Source organism: Natator depressus, chromosome 5 (genome assembly GCF_965152275.1).
Source record: "Natator depressus isolate rNatDep1 chromosome 5, rNatDep2.hap1, whole genome shotgun sequence".
NCBI lineage: Eukaryota > Metazoa > Chordata > Testudines > Cheloniidae > Natator > Natator depressus.
In genome coordinates, this window is record NC_134238.1 from 64,851,739 (window position 1) to 64,876,280 (window position 24,542).

Sequence of the window (24,542 nt, forward strand, 5' to 3'; positions counted from 1 at the left end):
CAGATTTGAAAGTATCTTGTGCTCTCATTGGTCATTTGGGTCAGGGGCCAGCTAGGTTACCTTAACTTCTTAACCCTTTATAGGTGAAAGGGTTTTGCCTCTGGCCAGGAGGGATTTTATAGCACTGTATACAGAAAGGTGGTTACCCTTCCCTTTATATTTATGACACCATCACTCTCTCACTCTTCCAAAAAACATTTCCCTTAATCTCTCCTTTCTCTTGCCCACTTCTCTCCAGCACAGGCAGGCTACACATTTTTCTCCTCCCTCGTCCTCACAATATAACATATTTGCATTTTTTGTGCAAGTCGGGGTACACTCACTTTTGCAAAAATTAGGCCCTACAGAATAAGACTTTAAAATGTGGGATTTATTTTATTGACTTACCATCCCTTCCCATCCCTCTTTTTCAGCATCAGCACCAGCAACAACAGTGAAGTAGCGGGCTGCGTTGTTTGTGCTTTATGTTATTCATGATGCTGTTTGCCCAGAAGGGAGTGAAATGATAACATGGACCCTTTCAGCTATGCCTGGTCTCTGCATTAGTGCCACAGGTGCTTTAAGGAGATGGGAAAAGAAGGGAGAGGAACAAAGACATAAAGCAGGTAATACGTTCTTGAACTTTGACTTCTAGCAGCTGCATTTTAAAAACCTCCATTCCATCTTGCTGGTGTATCTGTGAGGCCTATCCATTATGTGTGCAAACACAATCTGATTAGTATTTTTTATAAGCTAGTCTTGTCTGTTTTTATTACAGACATCACCTTCAGACGTGGGGCCACCGCCACCATTAAATCAAGAATATTTAGCTATTACTTGTAATAAATGTCAGCAGAGTTGAACTGAAGCCAGCAGGAAATGTTCAGGGCAGAAAACACGCTGACATTCATTCATGCAAATTTGTATCACCAGTAGAATTAATCATAAAGAGGGAGGGTACAACATGTAATGCATTTGTATTAGTGGTGTGAACAGTTCTGATTCATCATGTAAATGAGAGGTGAAGTGGACAAACAGCAGTTTACGGACAACCAGCCATGTGTAAAGTACAGTAAGGCTAGGATAACTTTCAAGACAGGACATTTAAGGACTGATTTTAAATTGTGATGGGCAAATGTACAGACAAAATGAGAAAGCCAATCCCCCTGATTTTTTTAAGCCAACCCAGACACTGACCTTGAGGTATAAAAATTCAGACAACCTTCGTCACCATTATGTATTTTGCACTTCCATGTTCCAGCACTAGAACTGTAAGCCCCAGAACACTGTAAGAAGGTCTGTTCTCACAGTATTTCTGGCCAGGGCTGGAAACGAAAGCTCCATAAATCTCTCAAAGTCTTGTTCTCATCAGATTTTCAGCTTCAAGGGACCCAATTCTGATCATACATATACTAGTTGTACAGCAGCATAACAACATTGGGCCAGATTCTGGCAGCAGATGGCCAGCAGAGAATTCCCTCTTGGTGTAAAACCAGGCTGGGAGCTTGGTTGGTCTCCACTTAGGGACCCTTATGCTAGTGAGGAAGTTAAAGCGCCATCAGGTTGTGCTAACTGATACTGGGCAGGCCAGTACAAGGCCAGGGATCCCCCCATACCATGTGCTGAGCAGACCTGAAACACAGGGGACAATTGAGCCCAATTACTTCAGTGAACATACTCTTGATTCACATAGCTGTGAGACCAGAATCAGGTCCAAGAGGTTTGGAAATAGTATGTTAGATTCTCCGGTGCAGCTGAATTGTGCTTGGGGGGGGAAGAAGGGAGGCATCTTTACACACTGTCTTTAAACTACTTTTATGCTCCTCAGATCTAGAAAATAGCTGGTGGTCAGTCAGATTCGCCAGTATTGGCTTCTCTAATTTAGGTCTGGTTATATATGGTGGAATGGGGCTGTTCCAAAAGCTGAAGACTAGCTGAATGCATGGACATCACAACAACATCCTCTTTTACCCAGCAACATTTCCTATGCCAGTGGTTGTTGTGGGGAGTGGGAGAGACTAGGAGCTGCTATGTTGGTTCCTCGCTCCCAAAAGATTTCTCCTCCTGGGGGACATTCAAGTGTGTTTCAGGGTGCTTTGCACTGCTGGAGTGGGGCAAAGCAACAATTAATTCTTGTGAATTCATCCCTAAAATGTTGAGATTTAACATTTAACATCCATCATTTAAACAAACTCCTCACTCCCCCAGCAGTATACTCTCTAGACTCCAACCCAAAGAAAGTAGACTTGAATATAACTGCATTAAACACCTCACATTCAGAAGAACTTGAGGAGGTATGCTTTCATAAACACAGGCCTTTGTTGGATGTAGCTGATCTTATTTATAAAACAAGGAACTAGCGTTACATTTGGATGTCACTGTGTCACAACTGGTGGATTGCCTATTAGGAAATCGTTGCCTGACAAAAAGAGGACATTTTTAAACTCATTTGAATTTATCTCAGTTCAATATCTGATGAAACCCACACAGCTGAATAATTTAGCCCATCTCAATGAAAACTATAATCACCATTTTCATACAGAAAGAGTGATCCTTTGCACTAAACAGCAAGGAGTATCATTTAAATCTGCGAGTGATTACTTTTATACCAGAAAAGAATTAGAATAGTATTTCTTTTAAAAAATGAGAAAAATAGAAGATGGAAGCATATATTTTAATCTTTTCCCATTATCTTGATACCTATTCCTGAAAAGATTTAAAAAAAAAAAACTGATGAAAGGGGCTGACATAAAAATTGCAGGTGAATTTAGAGACAATAATTATTCTTATGGTACTTCAGTTGTATAATTTAAATGCAAAAACAGAGAAATAATGAGACTGAGATATGATTCATACAGTTAAAATCAAAAACTTTTCATATCTGAGGCTGAAGAGTTCTCTGAGCCAAATATAATTCCCAGAGTATTTCTGAATTTCTTTAAGTATTGAGGAACTAAGTGCAAAACAAATATTCTGTTATTGTTTCATTGTTTCAATGTACTATTCTCACTGTGTATAATCAGTGCGTTAAGCATTATCGTGCAGAGACTTGGAGGGTATGTAAATAAAAACACCCTTCTAAGTGCCAGTAGCTTTCAATGTAAATTATGTTTCTTTAGTGCTTTTGTTTTTAATTGCTAAAGTCAAGGGAAAGAACATAGTTTGGTCAAGGGGAAACAAGTGCTTCCTGTTTAATAGAGGCTGGATTCATATAATGTATGACTTGGATGTTCCACACTACTACTTAACCCACAGAGCTAAATCATAATTTCTGTATCACATTTTGTGATGGAAATCATAGTTAGAAGCCTTTTCTCATTTGGGGCAAAATCCTGTTTCTGTCTCATATTACACTGAGCTGTGGGTTAGCTCTTACCATTCTATAAACAGGCTTCACACCAGGCCGGTCCTGAGGGCAGCTGTGCTTGGGGAGGTGGAAGGCTCTGTGCTAGGAACACAAGGAACTGAAGGTGGAGAATTCCTGATGAACGGGCTTCCACAGATTCTGCCTGCCCTGTCTTCCAGTAGACATAAGGCTGCAGTGAAACCCTACTGAACTCCTGTATCAAGACATGAGAATCCGTCATAAGAGGATTTTTACAGGATAAAAAAAAACAATCTGTTTCGGGATAACTATTTGGTCCCCCTTGTGCTCCTGCCAATGGCTATTGTGCGTGTCCTTCCATGTCAATAAGCTGCTGGTTCCACTCCCTAGAAGATAGTTCCTTTTCAGGCAGGACAGACTTCTTCAGACACAGATCCTTTAATCTTCCTGGCAGACTGACAGTTGGAGAGAACCCCTTCTCTACTCTCCTCCCCCCAGAGTTGATGTGTTCTTCATATTAAGGCACAGAGAACTTGTATTTATAAGACTTTTAAAAAAAGCATTACATAACACACCAACAAAACCTTGCTGTAAACTGCAGGTAGCTTCATCCTTTTCTGACACTGCAATGCTGAACACTGCATTCCAAAATGGAGCATGACTTTCAGCCTCACCCACTTCTTATACAACAGTAACAACTGCTTCACACAGTCACAAACACATTGCACATTCATTTATCTCCAGTACTGCCAACACCAAGGGTTAAAAAATCATGAATCAGCCCCTGCTCCCCCTATCATGAGACTGGTTTAAGATATCAGAAGATTTACAAAAATAATCTTTTTGGGTATTCTTTTGATTTGCCTTTTGGTGTCACAGTGTTTAGGGTTCATTTTTTCTCTGCAGCCATAAGGGCTAGAAACTTATAGGTGCTGACTTTCAGATTTCCCTGGGGGTGCTCGACTTCCTGCTCCATCCTAGGCCCCGTCCCCACTCCACCCCTTCTCCCAATGCCCCGCCCCATCCCACCTCTTCCCACCCCTGCTCCGCCTCCTCTCCTGAGGGTGCTCCATATTCAACTGGTGCCTCCCCATAGTGGGGGGGGGGCACAAGCAACAGGGCAGGTCACGTGTGTGTCCCCTCGTGCCCAGCCCTGAGGCCACTGCACTTTCCCCGCCCCATGTTACCTGTGGGGGAAGGGGTGCTTTGTCCTCCCGCTAAGCCTGCCCTCCCAGCACATTCTGCTGCTCTCCCTGCTCCCCAGGAGTCCAGGTGGGGAGCAGGAGGCAGCTGCTTTTAATGCCGGCCCCTCCCGGTTGTTGCTCTGCAGCCCTGCCCGGCAGCTGCCTGAGAGAGCCTGGCTGGGGGGAGGTGGCTTCTGCTCCCCACCTGGCTTGGCTGCTGGGGATCCCAGCACCCGAGCCCGGGCAGGCAGCGGGAGTCACCTCCCCAGCCATGCTGTCTCAGGAAACCTCCATGCAAGGCTGCAGAGCAGCATCTCAGTTGCTGGAAGGGGCTGGTCCCCCCCTTCCACTCGCTGCATCTGAGCCATGCGTCTCCCAGGCCCTCTCCCGCCTCCCCCCCGCCCCAGCATGCTGAAAATAAAACACAAAACAGTTTCTAAAACACTTGAGATGCTGAATGAGTTTAAAATAATATGGGCAGCAGTGAATTTGGTTTTTTTGCCCATTTAGGGAGACTTTCATTATTCTCAGATTTAGTTGTATCTGAATTTAATGCTTCTAAACAGTTAAAGATTATTCATGTAAATGTTTGGAGTTTGCTACCAAAACCAGATTTGCTTAGAGATTTTCTAATCCAGATGTCCTACTCCATACAGAGACATAATTTGGAAGTAAAACTCTTTTTCTTAAAGTATCAACAAGATTAGTATATTTTTAGAAGAGATAGAAACAGTAGGGGCAGAGATTTAATGTTTATTAAAGCTAAGCTTAACGTTCCAACATTCCATTTCCTCAGTTGAGGAATAAAAAGTAAAAGGTTTTGGTTTTTAAAATTGATTTTACAATTGGTAAAAGTTATTTTTTTCCTTCTTGTTCTTTTCCACTTCTAATTTCCAGACCTTGGTGTGAATGTGAAGTTTGTCAATGTATAGTTAGAGGGTTTTTTTGGCTGTGATTTTACTCAGAGTGAAATTTACTTCACGCACATTGGATCTTATCCCAAGCCCATGTAAGTCAATGGAAGCCTCTTTAAATGACATTAGTGGGCTTTGGACCAGGTCCATAAAGTCCAAGTATTTGGGCTTTATGTGGGTACAGCATGAAGCGAATGGGGAGCTGAAGTCCACCCTTGCAAGGTAGGGTGAAGGTGCAGAGCTGGTGTTCACCCCTTTGTGCCTACTATTTCAGTGCTAGTTGCTCAGGGTTAGATTCAGATTCAGCAAAACACACAAGTGCATTGTGATAGATAGGGCAACTTCCTGCAATATCTTTGGGAGACCACATAGTACTAAATGTATGAATGGTTTAGGTATCATTGTGGGCCAGGGTTTGTATGCATTCTAGGGATGAGGGTTACCACAGCTCTTGCAGGAAGTAATATTGACAGGGGATGATTTAGGAAAATCACTCAGCTTGTAACACCTTCCAAGAGATGCCACCTTCTTGCATATTCTAGTTCAAACTGAATTCTCCAGTGACCAACAGACAAAGAAAGGACTTCTGAAGAAAGAGCCTGAGCATAACTAAATTGGGGGCCTTCATTTTGGTTCCTGATCTAAAGACTGATATGAACTTGTAATCACAGGAAAAACTCAGTTGTATGGTTTGAAGGACTAACACCTAGCACACCCCTATGTTGGAGTTGAGGGTGACGTCTGCTAAACGTTTTTGCATGTGTGTACGTTCTTTTATATGCTTTCTCTGTAATGCATTTTGTGCTTGCTTAGGAGCTGTGTGCTAACTTGTAACTGCTAGCAATACACTATCATAACCCTCAGAGAGAAAGCAAAGCACAGGTGCTGGCCCTTTAGGTTGGGGTTATCAAAATGTAAATGTAGAACCCCTGGTCAGAAGGGAGTGAGACATGGGTCTCTGCCCAGAGAGGTGATGGGGAGGAACTGGAAACCTTTCAGTGGGCGACCTCACAGTCCCACGGTGGGGAAAAAACATGTGTAGTTATCTTGAAACTGTGACACACATTGAAATTCAATATTGATAAATGCAAAGTAATGTGCACTGGAAGACATAATCTGCCACTGGACCACTGCTGGCCCATCCCCAATGTGTCCTACCACAGTATCCTATGCAAGACTGACACAAAGACCTTTTCCAGAGAGAAGACTATGCATGGAGGGCATAATATCAGATCACAACATCTGGGTGAATTTTACCATGGGTGATGAGAATTTTGATTAAGTCTCCTTTCTGATTGCAACTATAAATTTAAATTTGCAATGAGATCTTTAAATAATTGCAATTATTTGATATTGGGAATGATTCATTGTGGCAGAGAACCCTGGACTTTATTTATTATAAATTGCTCTATGGTGTATGTTACACAGCTATGACTCACATAAACTTACTATTTACTGGGGCACAAATAATACATTTTGCCATAGGATAACATCACTGCCACACTTATTTTTAATGGTCATGCTATTGTGGCTTTTTACAAGATATAAAAGTAGATTGTGCTTAATCTGTGCCTCATGGTAGTTAGGGTTTGCCCAAGCTCTTTTAAATATCTTTGTTTTATCCTGTGCATCTATAAAAGATGTATAGCTTTTAGTATCAAGGAGTGCAGAAATTTAAAAGGTTATGATGCTCATGCTTCTATATAATTTTTCTTTGATCCCCTGATCAAAGATAGAATTTATTCTTTCTAGTAAGGCTAGAAGGCAGTTTATAAACCATATTTTAAAAAAATGTTTGTTAAAGTGGTACTTTTTCTAAATGGCTGAAAGTAAAGAGAAAATCATTTCCTTAAATGAAGAGATTTTCCCCAAGGTGTTAAGCTAAATCTACAAATCCTAAAGCAGATTTGGGTATTTAAAGGAAGCTTAGGAATCAATTTAACTTAGGTGCCGTCTATGCAAATATAAAGCCCCATAGTTACAGGATACTTCTTCCTGCTTTTAAAAGTCTTTTTTAAAAAAAAAAATTATGAGAACTGTAATCCTAAATATGTGTAGGATACATTGTAAATGGTTTGACTAATCCTTCACAGTCTAATTTCCAAGTAAAATTGTTGGATGGGAAACCTCCAAAGAAAACCAAGGTGCTGCAGGAAGTTGTGTTTGTGATGCAGGGAAGTGCATACTTCCCACTATGTTAACACTGAACCAAATACTTCAGGTTGGTGTCAGGGGTGCTGCTGTGATTTTATACAAGACATAAAACCATGCTCCTGACATCCTGCAGCCATCAAATATTTCATGGCACAGTTTGCAAGAATAGGAATGAATTCTACTGGGGTAATTACATTCTGCCTTCCTAAACTTCCCTAGAAGTTCTGTTGGATGGATGGTCTATTCCCTTCTTGTAGTAAACTGGAACAAAAAGACCTGAGAATTAGCTTGGCGTGCTAATTTGCCTTTTTAGCACTTTATATCAGTATTTGGAGCGAAGATAGGCTTTACTGCAGAGGCATGTGTAGCTAATTTAGTTGTGTAGTAAATCTACATATTGTGGGACCTGGTGGTATGTGCCTCAGTTTTAAAAAAAGCAACAAAGCACATACTTATTTTTAAGCACATGAATAAGTCCATCCCTAATCAGCAAAGCACCTAAACATCGGCTTAGCGTTAAGCATGTGAGTAAGTCCCACTGAGTAGTACCAGAAATCTGTGAAAATAGTCAGTGGTTGCCAGATAGACTTGTCACTTTTCTTCACACAGATCTAGTGTTATTCCTTTCTAAGGCTTATAAAGTAATCCTGCAACAATGAGAGGTTCTTTTTGTGTTCTGTTTTCTGGTCACCCAGGAAGACTCATGATTGCACCCTGCAGTTTAGGTCCTGCCTGATGCTGGGCAAAGACACCAATATTTGGGCTTGCTCCCACCTTTTGGCAAAGGACCTGGGGTCCCTCGTTTATCTTCTCCAATATGTCCTCTCATGTCTTCAGTCTCTACACAACATTAAGAATAGGAGGAAACCGGATGCACACATCTGGGTTCCAAACAACCATGTTCACTAACTATATGCAAACATACAAGGCCTATTACATATATACACTGCTGCTCTGTTGGCTTCTGCAATAGAAAACAAGGACAATCACTACAGGTGTTCCAAACCATTTAAAGGAATATTACCCAGTTCCTATACACTATACCCAGTTCCTATACATCCTTCTGAAAGGACAGTAGGGCTCCACTATATTTACTGTAGACAGAGCCAATGCTGGGTATAAGCAGACTAAGTAATTGCTTAGGGCCTGAGCAGCTCCACGGGGCTCCCTATTAATTATTAGTATGTGTTGTGTGTGTGCGGGGCTTGGGGTTGGCAGGTGAGGGTAGCAAAATATTCCTGCTTAGGGCCCCAATGGCCTAGCACAGGCACTGATATAGATGAAAAACCTTCAGTTTTGAAGAGTTGCTCTCCTCTTATTGTACAGGAATCATTGACTGGATGTGGAATGTAATGGTCAGCAATGTCTTATTATAAACTTGGATACAGTTTGCAACAGTTGTGCATCAGTATTACTAGCTATTTTAATTTCTGTGGTGTGGCTGGCAGGCCACTCAAAATAGTGCCCACTTTTGCTTCTTCGTCATCCTGAGTTTCTGGAGAAGGGATATTGCAGATACTGTCCTTTCTTGCAAAATTCCTGAAGTCTGCCAGAGAGGAGAGTCTCTGCTGCGGATTTCCTGATACTTCCTCTCTTGGAGAGCTCAGGAACTCTCCAGAAAAGGAGTAGCAATGACAGTTGGGAAGGGATCCCTTTGAAGCTTGGGGCTTGTCTACAAAGAGCAGCAATGCAAAATATAGGGATATGATTTCTAAAGTATATGTTAAAGTGCTCTAGGGAACTTTTAGTGTGCACCAGCGGGTTCTTCATGGAGCAATTAATGCACAACACATTAGTGCACTTTAGAAATCACATCCATGTACAGCACATTACCCCGCCATGTAAACAATCCCACAGGACTCCTTCATGGCATTGGTTGCTGGGGCAGTGTGAACCCTACAAGGTTGCTTAAAGTTTTATATGGTATTCATAGAGTTAAATTGGCTTCATCTTCTGTCATTTTTAATGCTTCAGCAAATTTCATGCACATAAAACCTTAAGTGCTGAGTGCTTAACTAGCTGAAGTCTAAAATGGCTTGCATCTACAAGCATAAAAATTTAAGTAGCTCAATAGGTTCAAGGACTACCTCTAACTCCCAGTTCCCTGGAGAGCTGCTAAATTCAAGAGGTCCTCAGGCTATGTCATAGCTCCCCAAAGCTCCACTAATTTGTGGAGCTTCTAAATTCTTCAGTGGCCCTAACCAGCACTCAGCAACTTGTGCAGTGTTTCATGGTGAACATTTTAACCCACAGCTTGGTTCACATTGAAAGATTTATACATGAGTTCAAATTTTCAATGGCAGCATTGCTGGTGGGGATCCAGTCCTAACTGATAAAGACTGCTAATAATATTTTGATTCACAACATATTTCCTTCAAAACTAATCTACACCCAAGCTCTTACAGACATCTAATTATGGGTGAATTCAGAAATGTGAAACGTTTCCATTTCTGAGTGAGAGACAGCCAAAAATATGAGACACTGTCAAAATTTTCATTTGAAGTATATTTCCTATATTAATGAATGTATGGGTGTGGGAGAATAAACAAGTACACCCATACATGAATGGCAAATAAGTTCAGATGAAAATCTCATTTCCATAAACAGTGAACTGTGTAGAAGTTATATAATAAGGTGTGAAATGGATCTATGATCACATCCTTACCTATGGACTTCATAACTGAAGTCCTCATAAATATAGCTGTAAACACTCTGGAATCCTTGGGGCTGAATGACCTTATAAAATGTAAGAAAATTAATAATGGTATTCCAGCTAATGGGACTGGTTCTAAGAATAATTCATCTGCGTGTACTTTACCTGGCATGTAAATGTATGCACTTTTAGATTTATTTTAAAAAAAAGTTTTCCTTTATTTTGACTGAAGACGTTCTGCACCACATTTAACCTCCTTGAATATGATTATTAATTGTATTATGTATCTTTTTACAGTAGAGGCTAAAGGCCCCAATCAGTAACAAGGCCATTTTGTGCTGGGCACAGCACAAACATATTGTAAGGGACAGACTCTGCCTCGAACAGCTTACAATATAAGGGCCTGATTCTGCCAACACTTACACACATGACTAAGTTTATTCCTTCCAATAGCCTCACTGAATACTTTGCCTTCCCTTACCCTTTTTAATGGTTAAATTCCTTTTAACTTCTTGATTTAAATTATGCCTGAATTCTGCAAACATGGATGTGAATAGCTTAGTTAGAGTTGTGCTCTAACTGATCAGTTCTAGTAATAAGGCCATTATGTAGAGCAGGGGTTCTCAAACTTCATTGCACCTCGATCAGCTTCAAAAGAAAAATGACTACATGACCCCAGGAGGGGGGACTGAAGCCTGAGCCCACCCAAGTCCCACTGTCTCAGGCAGGGGGCCAAAACCCAAGCCCAAGGGCTTCAGCCCCAGGCGGGGGCCTGTAACCTGAGCCCTGCAACCCTTCAGCTTGGGCCCCAGCAAATCTAACGCCAGCCCCGGCAACCTCACTAAAATGGGGTCCCGACCCACAGTTTGAGAACCGCTGATTTAGAGTCTTGTGTTGAGAATGGTCTGCCTGTAGCATCCTAAAATGTCAGTTGGCATCATTGGCTTCAAGGTTCATGGAAGGAGACACAATCCCTGAGAGACACTGGCCTTACTCCCCTCATAGTATTAAAGATGGGGATGTGGACCTTGAATTTGACCTGGAATTGAATGGGGAGCCAAAGGAACATGCAGGTGTACTACTTTTTCTCAGCTCTGACTTGTTCAGAAGACAAGCTACTGCAGGGGTGGGCAAACTATGGCCTGCGGTCTGGCCTTAGGTAAGCGGCGCCAGGCCGGAGCCCAAACCCCTCCTGCACCCTGCCCTCCAACTCCCTGCCCTAAGTCCCCTGCTGAACCCCGCACCCCTGTGCACCCCAACCCCTGCCCTGAGCCCCCTAATGCACTCCACACCCCTGGTCACCCCAACCCCCTGCCCTGAGCCCCCTGCCGCACCCCTCCTGCACCTCAATACCCTACCCTGAACTCCCTCCTGCAGTCCACACCCCTGCCCTGAGCCCCCTCCTGCACTCCACACCCCTTCTGCACCCCAACCCCCTTCCCTGAGCCCCCTCATACACCCCGCACCTCTCCTCTGCCCCAATCTGTTGCTCTGAGCCCATTTCTGCACACCGCACCCCCTCCCACACCCCACACTCCCTCCCACACTCCAACCCCCTGCCCCGGCCCTGCATACAGTTTCCCCACCCAGAGTGGCCCTCAGCCCAAAAAGTTTGCCCACCCCTGGGCTACTGCATGGAATGGAGTTGAGGTGTCTGTTTGTCCTTCACTTTTCACCCCAGCTAGAGAGCACTGCAGACATCCAGTCTGCAGGTGACAAATCACTTTAGTGAAAAAGAATTAGGAGCCTAAGGGTGTCATGGTTTGGTCTTATCCTCTCTTATAAAAAGCTGTGCTCAGATAATGCTTTTAGCTCTATCAGAGTCCTTCAAGGTTCAGTTCTTGTCTTGTTACCTTTATCATTATATATTAATGATATTGATCCAGACTTTTGAAACTCAAAGTTTCATCTCTGTGGGGAAGACACTATTATTTATAGGTCAGATAAATATTTACATGGTATTTAGTTTAGTCTCCAGTGTGAGTTTGATAAATTACAAGATTGTGATAAATTGGATAATGTTGTTTTAAATTCACAAATGCAAAGCTTGGGTAGCTGCTGCACATCCCACATTGAACTCTCTGAATTCTGCACTGTATAGTCCCAGTTCTGATGGTTCCCATTCTCTAAAGCCACACATTTTGAAATATCTTGGAATGTGGTTAGATTAGACTTTGAAATGCAATCATCATGTTGAACAAGGAGTTACTAAACAGTGTCTCTGGCTGGGATTATTTTATGCAAATAGTCATTGCTTTAATTTTTCAGTCATGGCAAAACCTATACTATATACTTAGTCTTGGAAGAATTAAAATTGATATTTTAAAAAATAATTTTGATGGATAATATCTATGTTTATTTTAAAGCATTTTTGATTTGTATCAGTTTAAATTTTTACAGTTGCACAAAATTATGGATTTTAAGTATTTTTAATTTTTTTATCTATTTAAATGTTCCCACTTGCAGGAAATCATGGAGGTGCCAGACAATAGGAGAGTGGGGGCCATAAAATAATTGTTTAATGAAATTTTTTTCTTCTGTTTGTATGTGGGTATGGTGAAATTGACATTTACTGATAAAAATCTAATACTTCCAAGGCCATATATATTAGACTTTATAGCCTATTTTAGATTGTGGTGATTTAAAAATAATATATTATTTTTCAACTTTATAACATGCATATGCTTTATGAGTCCCATAGCTATAGACTATCCTCAATCTCTGGTTCTCTTTCACCTTCAGACTTGATGCCGGTCAGATACAGCTGTTGGATCATGGGCAGTTCCTGTGTGAGTGCACAAAGGGGCACGGCAAAATTATTCTTTTCCATTTTATTACGCTTACATAGGCCTCCCCACACAGTGCATCCCTTGCTCTACCCTGAGCATAAGGGTCATGTGAGGCTAGTATTGCCAATACCATAAGTTACTCCAGAAGAGTTGTAAGTGCGAGTGCTCTTCCATGTGTACTGAAAAGTATTGGAGGCGTTGTGTTTTGAGGAGGCAGAATGATTCCTGATATTCCCACTGGGACTGGATGGCTTCACCCTGGCCCACAGACTTGTGCCTGTAAGACACAATCGTTATTATTTGTATTGCTGAAATGCCAAAGAGGCCTCAGTCATGGATCAGGGTCCCATTGTTGTAGGTGCTGTTCAGACAACTAAGGCTACATTATGAGTGTCTGTGTTTGCATTGTTTTGTTATCTTAAAATGGTTAAATGAAAGTTAAAAAACATGTGGCAGAGGCAGAACATGGTGGCAAGAGTTTGAGTAACTAGAAATATACAGTGCAATCCTAGCTTTATTGAAGTAAATGGCAGAATACCCATTGACTTTAACAAAGCCAGTATTTTACCCAAAGAGTAAGTAGCTATTTTTGTGAAGACAATGCAAATCATTTAGCATGATTAATAAGTATTATTTTTGAGTACACAGATATGTGCTAGGCACTCACACCAAGTAAAAATGAAATTTTGGTGCCAAATAATTTACAATCTAAATCTGCTTTTAGAGAACAACTGAGGTTCATAGGTAGACAAAGAGAAATGGGAAGTGAAAATGTAAGTTCTATATGAGTAATGGGGTTCTTAGTTTTCTGTTGTCATTGACTCAGTTTGCCCACTTTTCTTGCTAGTTCACCATCTCCCTCAGTGACTGGATGACAATGGGGTTTTAAATGACTCCCTGCCTTTCAGGGATCGAAACAAAACAGTCCGAACAAAGACAATCTCTCACTCTGCCTGTCCTTTTTGGGCTCTGTAGTCATGTAGCCCTGGCTGTGCTTAATCAACAATGTTAGGCCTTTTCCTGGATTCTCCAGCACAGTATTCTTCTCCTCTTCCAGCTTGCCTCTCTTCATGGCACTGCTGTGGTGTAGAGGAGACCCTCCTTAAACTGTGGGTTCCTGCCAAGAGACCCTAAAGAGTGAAGTGTTGTGTCCCCTTTGTTGACTGTAAGGCCAAACTTATGATAGGCCTAAGGCCTGCTGGAAAACCAAACTCCCAAGATGCTTTGAGAAGCTGTTAAATGATTGTAGGATGTGAAAAATACCAGTTTGCAAAATATGTTAAAAGTTATTTTATATTGTGTTCTGTTATTTAGCTTAGTAAGTGATTTTGCAAGGAATGTACTAACCAGAAGAATAGCAGATGTTAAGTTGACACGTTTAATGTATTTATTGGAAATGTATACTCTATTGGAAATGTATACTCTATGTAAATGGCACAAACAATGAATATACAGCAGATGCTGATCATGCAGTTGGACGTTTATGAAATAGGATAGGAAGTTTGGAAATGTGCTAAAAATAAGGATAAGTGTGTATATGAAAAGGGGAAAAGTACAACAGTAAACAGAGTACCTATAATAAGGTCCGATTATAGGCAATTAATCAGAGCCCTGACAGAATCAGAAGGAGATGGTTATGCTGCAAGGACATGGCTCTCACAGAACTGCATGTTAACTACTGTACCTCTTTCTATTATGTGCTGCCTAATCTTCTAATAAATTCAGTCACTCTGACTTATCCAAGGTCTCTAATTGTTTGGTAAATGTAAACTGGTTAAACATCAGATGGATAAATTAAAATATTAACTGAATAATTATTGGCTATTTATTAATTATCAATTATTGGAAACCCTGGTCTTCACCTTCATACCAAATCCCACTTCATTCTTCTGCGGGCCACCTCCTACTTGGCCTCACACTCCTAGGCCAGGTGCTATGCCCACTTCCTCCTGCTCTCTGTAGTTCCTCCTGGCTGTTCTGCATGGAACCTATCTGGCTCATCTCAGCTGGCTTTTCTACCAGCTCCACTTTGTTACTAACCTGAAGCAACTGTCTTATGACCCTCAGACAAATCTCCCACAATTCCTTTTCTTAGAGGCCTGAGCCTTAGTGATGCTATTGTCAGCAGCAACCCTTAAAGGAGCTTTATTACAATTAGATACAGATAGGGTTCTATGAAAATTCACAGTTTCAGTTAAATGGAGATAATGACTAATAATATATTTGCCAAGTTCTTTAGGCCTTGTTCTCTCCTGACACTGCTGTAAATTTGGAATGACTGAGTTATACCACAGATTATAATCTGTGTAAAAGGAGAAGACAAAAGCCCTATTATGTTAATCATATGAATTCAAAACAAAAAAGGGTAAAGTGGAAACAAAAATAACTGGTTTCTTAGGCGATGGGTCAATAAAAATAAATGGGATAGGACTATTTCTGACATGTTACACAGGAAGGACAGGCAAAGTAACAAGAAGGGGGAGGGATCATGTTATACATGATGAATGCCATTATTACTATAAACAGCTTATTCTAGGATAGGAATTATCACAGGAGTAGAATCTGGTCCAAGCCTAATGTTTGTAAAAGTTCACTGGTCCTAAAGACATTTTGTATTGCCACGGCATGAGATGTAGGGCCTCCAAGCATAGGTGTCAGTTTATTAAATTATGTTCAATATTTCTTAGTGTGGCAAGGTAAAACCTTTCAATAAATTTTTTTTAAAAGTTGATATTTGTGCCTACATTGTTGTTTCTGCCAATAAGTATGGCAGGCTATTTTAGGACCATGCTGTAGCTGATGTTACCAGCAGATCCCCTTTCCATATTCAAGAGACTCTACAATTATTCAGTTAAGTCAGGTGGAGAAAAGACAGCTTGAGATTCTATTTGGCAAAGAATCATCTTGGAGGCTATTTAAAAATACCATATTAGAGATCCATAAGTTTTATGTATTTCTAAGCAAAATAAAACAAAAAGGTGTGAGAGCAGCAGCATGGAAATGTATTGGGGATTACAGCTGGGCAAATACTACAAAATATTTTCTGCAAATGTTCACTCAGATTTTAAAAGAATTTGCTTTGGCTGTGTGTACACACATAGGTGAAAGAACACTTGCCAAAGATAGTATAATCATGGCATTGCCACAAAAGTTTGATTTTACTCAGTGCACAAACTGAGAGATATTGTACTGCCATCAACCTGGGCAAAGTATTGGATACTGTCATTCAGAATAGAATGAAGAAGGCAATGGTTGAAATATTATGAGAAGAACAGGCTGGGTTCCATTCTGGTGGGTGTTGTTGTGAACAGATATTCACTCTTCAACAGATCATCAAAAAAGCTACTGCTTGGCAAAACCCCACCTTCAAGAACTTGAAGAAAGTGTTTGATAGCATCCACAGATGGAATATTGCTAGAACTTGATCAACATAATGACTTTATATGATGGAAATAGATGGATCAGTATTCATGTCTCACTCCCCATCAGTACCTGGCCCAAGCCAGGAAAGATAATGATCCAACTAGCGGACCAAATTCGGTGATGAATCCTGGTCATGTGCCACCTGAGGCATGTTGCACATATGCTAAGAAGATGTGCAGTAAGATCAGATATAGGGCTGAGTGAATGGTTCAGTATTGTGACTGGTGTTAGAAATGAGTGTGTGTTATCACCAATCCTCTATGCATTACCATCAGGCTAGGTGATAAAGCAAGAAACAAAAGGCATCATAGCCTTTGTAAAATGGGTTAGTATAGATGAGTTACATGACCTCAACTTTGCCAATTATATTGCTTTACTAAATAAAATGTGGAAAGGAATGATTGCCCTACAACAGAGGTAGAACAGGAAGCTATAAAAATTGGATTGAAAGTAAATGCAGAAAAAAACAAGATTATGAAGTTGGGAAACTGGACAACAGATGCAAAGATGACATGGATGGAAGAGAAATCGAAGAGGTAGAAGAGTTCTTCTATTTGGGAATGATGACATTTGAAGGTGGTTGTAATAAAGATATTTATACAAGATTAGAAAAAGCAAACATTAGTTTTGGAAGGACTAACACTGGTTCAAACAGATCTCCATACCAAACTAAAGGTCAGATTACACCACGTGATTGTACTGAACACACTATTGTATGGAGCAGAAATTTGGCTGAGGACAGTGGCTAACAAAAAGAGATTGGAGGCTATCCATTACAGATGGCTGAGGAAGACACTACACTGGTGGTTCTCAACCTGTTTATCATTGTGGGCTGCATATGCTGTCTTCCCCTCAGCCAGCCCCGCCCCCTATCAGACCAGTGTGGCAAAATTTGAATTTTTTTTAGAACCCAGCTAACTTTACTTTACTTGAACTTTACTTGCATGAATGCTCCCAGAAAGCAAATGTTAAGTTTGCATACAGATGTCTCCATGTTCTACTGCTATGACTACTTCTCTACACTGTGTGCTGATGAGCAGTAGGGGTGGTTAGTGTATTTTATGTAGGATGCAGCTGTTGAGGAATGAAGCCTCAGTAAGAACTTTGCGGCCTAGAAAGGAAAAGTTTTAAGGCTATATTCTCTCTAGTGCCAGAACTCTAGTGCCTCTCTACTTTGTTAGAATTCTTTGAAAAAAGTTAACAAAAATAGTAGATAAAGGTGACCCAATGGATATAATTTATTTGGATTTTCAAAAAAGCTTTTGATACAATCTCTCAAGAGAGACTATAAAAGAAAATAAGTAACCATATGCTAAAGATCAAAGCCTTGATAAGTGGATTAATAACTGAATAACTTTTAGGAAAGAAGGAGTTCTTGATTGGCTACTCCAGTTGTGGAAACAAGGTTGGTAGCAGGATGCTCCGTTGTTATTTGGACCAGTGTTATTTATGCATGGTATGCGGAGGAATTGGGAAGTGAGTTTGTAAAGTTTGCTTATGACATTGAGCTGTTTCCACAGGTTAAGATTGTGGCAGATTGTAAAATATGACAGATTTCACTTGGATAAAGATTAAACAATACACATCTGCTAAAATCCAGACTTCTCTTGTGTGCTGTTGGGCTTTGAATTTGCATAGAACTTTGAGGAAGACCTAGGAGTCATGGTGGATAGGTTAGTGAAAATGTCTTCCAAATGTGCAGTGGGAGTATTCAATAAGAAATAGGATACATGATGACATTAACCTCCCCCCCCAAAATAGTATAGAGAGTATTGCAATAACTGCTTCATGAACAATTATAGTCTCTTCTTTATGGAAATTTTGGTCACATCACCATAAAGATATTGTGGAAATGGAAGTAGTCTATAAAAAGGCACCAAAGAAATGGTTAGAGGTGCAATAGGCCAAACATATAGTGAGAGATGGGATCACTGGGATTTGTATTTCCTTCTTAGCTAAATAGAGCAGACGTGATTGATGTATTCAGAATTATGAGAGCACAATGAAAATCGATCAGTTTCTCCTTTTTAATTAGTCACATAATAGAAGACCACTGAGAAATGCAGTGAAATTAAAGGTCAGTAAACCAAATAAAAGAAAAAAAGGAAAACACAGCTTCATCTGAATCTAGACTGTCCCACACTTACTCATGTTGGACAGCATCTACTCACATATATAGTATCACTGACATGAGAGAAGGCACTTCCTAATGTGAATACAGTTGGCTCAAATTTAGCCCAGAATGTATAATCCACCTATAGAATTAAGATGCATTTCTGAAGAACTGTAGAAATGGCATGACCATTAACAGTCAGTCAAGCTGAGGTATTAAGCACTATCGATTCTCATACTTCAGGATACGTCATTCCATTTGTCTGGGTTTTTCATCACTTTGAATCTTATCATAATCCTAGATTGTGAGCTCTCAGGGCCAAAGATTGCTTTATGTGGTGCCCATTTGTACAGCATTTAATACAGTGGGGCCCTGATCCTTGACTGTGGTTTTTAGATGTTACTCTAATACAATAATATAAACAGTTATTAACAATAATGACACATTGATTAATGCAGCTGTCAGGGAAGATTTCCCCTCTATGTACAACGTTGCATAATTGGCCATGTGCATTCTAGGCTTTTTTCACCAGCTTCTAGAGTGTAAGTTACTGACTGGTGTGGCAAATCCTGTGTTTTGCAAAATCACAGATGTTAAAGATGGATAACTATTAAGTCATCTAGTCTATCACTCTGCCAGTGTAGATTGTTCCCTACAACACATTTTCTAGTGTTTTGTTCAGTCTAGTTTCAAATGTCCCTAGCAATGAAGGTTCTACCACTTTTCCTGGGAGACTATTCCACAGTTTAATAGATTTCACTGTCGGGAAGAGTGAGATCTGTCCACAAGAGATTAGAATGACCACAGATCTTACTGCCTTCCAGATGAAATGTCAGACCTAGCTGTCTGTTACAACTTTCCTGCAAATAACTACCACCCACCTCAGACAAACTTTAACTAAATCAACAGATGATAGTGGGAGAAAGAAGAAATCTACATACAAAGGACAGGGAGTATAGAGAAACAAAACTTCAGCTGTATTCAGACTTTTGTGACTTGACCTATTTTTCCTCAAGCCTTCTATTATTGTAGTTAAAATATCTAGATAGATTTGACATATAGACAGATAATGACACTGGTTTCTATAACAGCTAGAGCGCGAGCTATGAAATGATCCAAGACAGGACATCTGCAGAAAGAACCCTGCTTTTCTACTCTTTTTGAACTATCATTACATTATACATCAGCAAGCACTAAGTGGAAAAGAGACTTATAAAAGTAGTGGTAAAAACGAACTCATTTTACACCAGAAATTTTTAGGATTCTGTGTTTCAAAGCTTGCTTGATTATTGCTTTTAAATTATTTTTATTGTGCTAGTGTACAGAGATCCCATTGTGATAAGTCCTGTACAAACCTATAGTAAAGACTAAAAAGAAAAGGAAAAAAAGAGACATGGAATATAAAGGGGCTGTCCATAAATTACATAACTTCTTAGGGATTGGTGGGCAGCTGGGTCCTTAATTTTGTGTGTTTGTTTCAGTGTTACAAAGTGTTATGAGGATGGGTGGATCTTGGAAAAAAAATCACCACAGTGATATGGATGATAATAAGCATACATATTGTTGGTTCCAATTCTTTCCCTTTCTTGACCCCTAGACAAGCAACATATATGGGTGAGGTAGAGGGGAATTATCAAAATATGTTTAGTTTTATGTACATTATGCATATGTAACATTTTATTACAGTTGCTAATGGTTATTTCTAATTAATACATATCAAGCATACATGAGAGACCTTCAAACTAATTACCATTAGTTGGTTTCTTATAGGTAACTCAGAAGAAATGAGTCTTGAGGTGGGATTTGAAAGGATTTTCTGGAGGTCATTACATTTAGGAATTATATAACAAATCCTGATAATGCCAGTGTGAGTATTTTTCCTGAAATTTAATGTTGGGATATCTCAGTACCCTTCCCACTTGAAGACTGGTTGTGTACTTACATTCCAATCCTTCCCTTAAAGTTGTCTTCAATACCTGTTAAAAATACAGTAACTTTAAAAGAGGTTTGAGGACTGGTAAGTAGACTGGTGTGCAGACACATTCTGCATGATGATTTTTAAAGGTTTGAGTCTGTCAGTATAAAGAACAACTTTTCATTTCCAGGATTTCTCTCTCACCGTATTATGTGTTTCTCTCTGTTACACTGATACCAAACAAGCTGTAAATGGAATAGCGTGAAACAAGTGGGAGAAAGCTGACAGTCTGGCCTCCTAATGACCTACTGAGTCTTCGCCTCTGCCAAGCCATCACTGGCATTGCTATAGATAGTCAAGGGTGCACTCTTGGTAGTACTTTTGTCACAGCTATTGGTGCAATTAGTGCCATTCTAAAAAATGCATGCTGTTAGCATTGCTACAACAATTTCCCAGCCTTAGGTAAACAAAGTACTTTCAACAGCTGTACAGGCCCATTTCTTTCTTCCTCTTGGAAACAAACACTTTTCCTGACAAATGAAAATGAAACAGTCCAGGCGTGCTATACAAGTAACAGATGAATCAAATAATTTGCTCATGTTACTCACATCAATATTAGATTTTTTGACACCTATTCTCTACTGGGAGGGGAACTTAAGTTAAAGCACTATAAAATATGTACTAGAATGAGAAATAGGGTCAAATCCATTGAAGAGGAAAAAAATCAGTGATGGCGTTTAATGCAACTGAGAGTCTGATTTGGGGAAAACATGGGGAGACAAAAATACAAGGGCCAAAGGTGTATGCAACAATACAAACAGAACTGATCTTTCTGACATATACATCAGCATAGTGACTCATGACACTCAACATGCATCACACTGGCACTGTAATTGAAATGAGAATGCGAAGTGTTATTTTACGTGCACAATTACTCATTTTGGTTTAACAGTTTGCACCTGGAAGTGGATGGTATACATACATTAAGAACAAAATTGTCCCTTTGAGTTTTGAAAATTTGGCCTGAAATGTCAACTTTCAATCTAAAATGTTAATTTTTAATTCAGTGTTGCATTTTTTTGTTTCAGTGATTCATGAAGATAGTATGAATATTAGTTTTGATGAGCAGCTTTGATATATACATATGGAGCTCAGTATACAGTAAATGAAAGTCTTTTAAAAGAAGAACTAATAATAATTATCCACTAATAATAATTCATCATGATGACCTATAAGATTGTGGATAAAAAGTTTTTTTGGTAGAGAGCTGCAAAAAGGCAAATTGAAGTTTGCAGTCTAAATTAAAGCGATGGCTGAAGAAATCTTTGTATAATGTTGCCCCGGATGGGCTGTCTGTGGAGACTGAACCTGGAGTCTCTGGGTCCAAAAGCATCAGCCTTTACCAGTTGACATAAAAGGATCAAATCCTTTAACTTGGCAGTAGTCGCAGACTCAAACTTCTCTAAACAATCAAGTGATTAGATGGGCAAAAAAACGCATGATTTGTTAGCATATATTATTTTCAAAATGTGTTACTGATTGTATGGAGGATAGAATTTTAACTTTCCAAGTTTTAAAATATTTTATCTTGAAGGAACCCCTCCTAGATTTAATGAGATTCAATTACAGTTTACACTTGAACTAATATAATCTTGTGTCCATTCTGGAGATAAGCCTGAACAAAAATCCTGGATTTGAACATTCTTGGGGGAAGAGATGGGGGAATATAAGACAAGGGAAAGGGAGAGAGAAAGTGATAAAAGGGGAATAAGGAATCTAAAATTGGATCAGGATGCATATGTGACAGCTGACCAATGCCAGTACACCTAGCTAAGATCCAGGATCCAAACCTTCCCAAAATTTAAAGTGCTTGAAATTGAAATCAGGATCTGAATTATGTGGTTTGGTCCCATCGCTAGTATTTTTGTCACACACTGTATTGTGCTTGTGTAGATGTTGTATATTCATGAACTAGATAATAAAAAATTATGATCTGTTTCTACAGTGACAGCCTGTCTATCTATTTTATTGATTCCATTTGTTTCATGTGTCTAGTAGTAACTCTATTTTGTTGCAGTTCTTCTCCATACTTACTTATGTCCTAGAACTATGTGCTACAGTTAGCTAAAACCTATTATTCATCAAAATAAGACTGTTCCTTTGCTAGTACTACTCCATGTGAAATATCTCCAGATATTTTAATTGTTTTGCGGTGTCAGAGAATGTAAACACTGTTCCTGTCTCAGCAGAGAATATAAAGAGACTTTTTGTGGACATATTTTAACATATAGTTAACCATCCCATGAAAACTACAAAGAGAATTCTTATCGCTGTTGTGACAAAGTTCCTGCTTTACCTTGGTGGGTCTGTGCTTATTAGCAGATTTGCTCGCCTTGGAGATTCATGGCAGCCCTCAGCTTGGCCGTTTTCATGAACCCACAGCCCAGGTCGACTCCTCCTGTGTCTGACCAGGAGTTGGGAGGTTTTGGGGGGAACCCGGGCCTGCCCTCTACTCTGGGTTCCAGCCCAGGGCCCTGTGGAATGCAGCTGTCTAGAGTGTATCCTGGAACAGCTGTGCAACAGCTACATCTCCCTGGGCTACTTCCCCATGGCCTCCTCCCAACACCTTCTTTATCCTCACCATAGGACCTTCCTCCTGGTGTCTGATAATGCTTGTACACCTCAGTCCTCCAACAGTCCGCATTCTCACTCTCAGCTCCTAGTGCCTCTTGCTCCCAGCTCCTCACACGCACACCACAAACTGAAGTGAGCTCCTTTTTAAAACCCAGCCTTAATTGATTCTAGCAGCTTCTTGATTGGCTGCAGGTGTTCTAATCAGCCTATCTTAATTGTCTCCAGAAGGTTCCTGATTGTTCTGGAACCTTCCCTGTTACCTTACCCAGGGAAAAGGGACCTACTTAGCCTGGGGCTAATATATCTGCCTTCTATTACTCTCCTATAGCCATCTGGCCTGACCCTGTCACACTTTGTAGCTGCAGCTTTTTAGTCCAAAAATGTTTGTATGTGAATGTATTAGTTGTGGTAGCCAGGCACACATAGCCCTGGCTAGAGTGAAACAGACGTGTGTGGATACTGTGTAAACTTTCCAGCATAACTCTGCCATTATGAACCATAATCCGACCTGCAAAATCCTGTGCTATTCAAGTCTCTTGGCTGGAGACTAGCAAAAATGTTGAACTGAGGCAAACTGCAAATAGACAGATCCAACCTAAGGACTAGCATGAGATTCTCAAACTCATTAAAGCTTATGACTAGAGCTGGATGGGAATTTTCTGACAAAGCATTTTAACATTGGAACAGGCTGATTCATTGAAACAAACTATTGGCGAGAAAAGATCAGTTTTGACAACTCTCCCAATTCAAAAAAATTGTGAAAAGAGTTTTGAAATTGTCAGATTGTCCCGTTTGGATATTTTTTAAACAAAAACTGTCATTTTTTGGTTGAAGATAACTTTTCATTTTGAATTTTTAGTCAATTTATACTAAAAAAAAATGAAAAAGAAATCAAAATCAGAACACTTCAAAATAATTGAGATGAATTTTTATTTGGATTATTGGTTCACAAAAATGTTTGAGATTGACTATTTGTTCCGATTTGGGATGGGGACTTTTTTCCAAATTCTTAAAAATTCTCATGGGATGGGAAAATAATTTTCAAAACAGCTTTACTTATTTCTGAAGTCAGGCTTTGGAGAAACTATCTCCCTCAAACTGCACTCTCCCCTATTGGTAGCCCGGTAAGCAGAGTTCTACAGCCCCTTCCCTTGCTCCTCACCATAGACCTTCACGGTGCCACCTACGAGACAAATCCTCACAATCTCCAGTAGCAAGAAGATGATGGTACCAGATCTCAACATTCAGCATACTTGGACTCAGACTCTTGTATGATTATTTCTGTTTGCAACAGTCTCTCTTCCACCACAAGCTGTTTTCACATCTCTATCACCATTTCATTTTACTTTTCTCAGTCATGGCTACCATTCCATTTCAATGGCTTTCTCCCAATGGGTCCCACCATTTGTCTTGATGCCCTTCTTCTTCACCCTTGCTATCTTCCTTCTAGTCCAATTCA

At 40.0% G+C, this 24,542-nt stretch overlaps 1 long non-coding RNA gene across 1 annotated transcript in view; it reads left to right on the top strand.

Annotated features, from left to right (window-relative positions):
• Window positions 1-419: 419 nt before the first annotated feature.
• Window positions 420-24,542, top strand: part of LOC141988185 (uncharacterized) — a 60,916-nt gene continuing 36,793 nt past the window's right edge. The window contains exon 1 of the long non-coding RNA XR_012639687.1: window positions 420-605. This is a non-coding gene — a long non-coding RNA (uncharacterized LOC141988185). The remainder of the gene's footprint in view (window positions 606-24,542) is intronic.